Source organism: Calidris pugnax, unplaced genomic scaffold, assembly GCF_001431845.1.
Source record: "Calidris pugnax isolate Ruff unplaced genomic scaffold, ASM143184v1 scaffold516, whole genome shotgun sequence".
In the NCBI taxonomy this organism is placed as follows: Eukaryota; Metazoa; Chordata; class Aves; order Charadriiformes; family Scolopacidae; genus Calidris; species Calidris pugnax.
The window spans coordinates 78,233-78,758 of record NW_015091408.1 but is presented as its reverse complement, the minus strand read 5'-3'; positions in this window follow the sequence as shown (position 1 = coordinate 78,758).

Sequence of the window (526 nt, the reverse complement as noted above, 5' to 3'; positions counted from 1 at the left end):
CTTTCCCTCCCCCCCGCCCTTTTTGGGGGGGGGGGTGCCACCTCCCTGGTGCCACACAGGGGTTGGTGTCCCCTCTTGCCAGAGCCCCGTAGGGTGCTGGGTGGCCTGAGGGTGTTGGGGGACAAATGGGGTGTCCCCCCCGTCCCCCCCGTCCACGGTGGCTTTGTCCCACGTCCTCCTCACGTGCCATTTTTGGGGGGGGGGGGGCCACCTCCCTGGTGCCACACAGGGGTTGGGGTCCCCTCTTGCCCGAGGGGGGGGGGGGCGGGGGGGGGGGTATCTCGCTCAGACCATCGCCCACCAGGGGGAGAGGAGGAAGACTCCGCTTCCACAGTCCCGCGTCTCGCCTGCCCCAAGTCACCTCCCTTAGCTCGGGGGGAGCTTTAAACGTTGTCCGAAACGCCTCATCGTCGCGGGTTTCTAATTAATTTGGTGTATGAGGTCGCTGGCAACGAAGCGGCAGGCGGCGGCCTAAGGGCTGGGCCTGCTCCTGGCTTATCTTGCGAGGGGAACTTTCAGGTTTAAT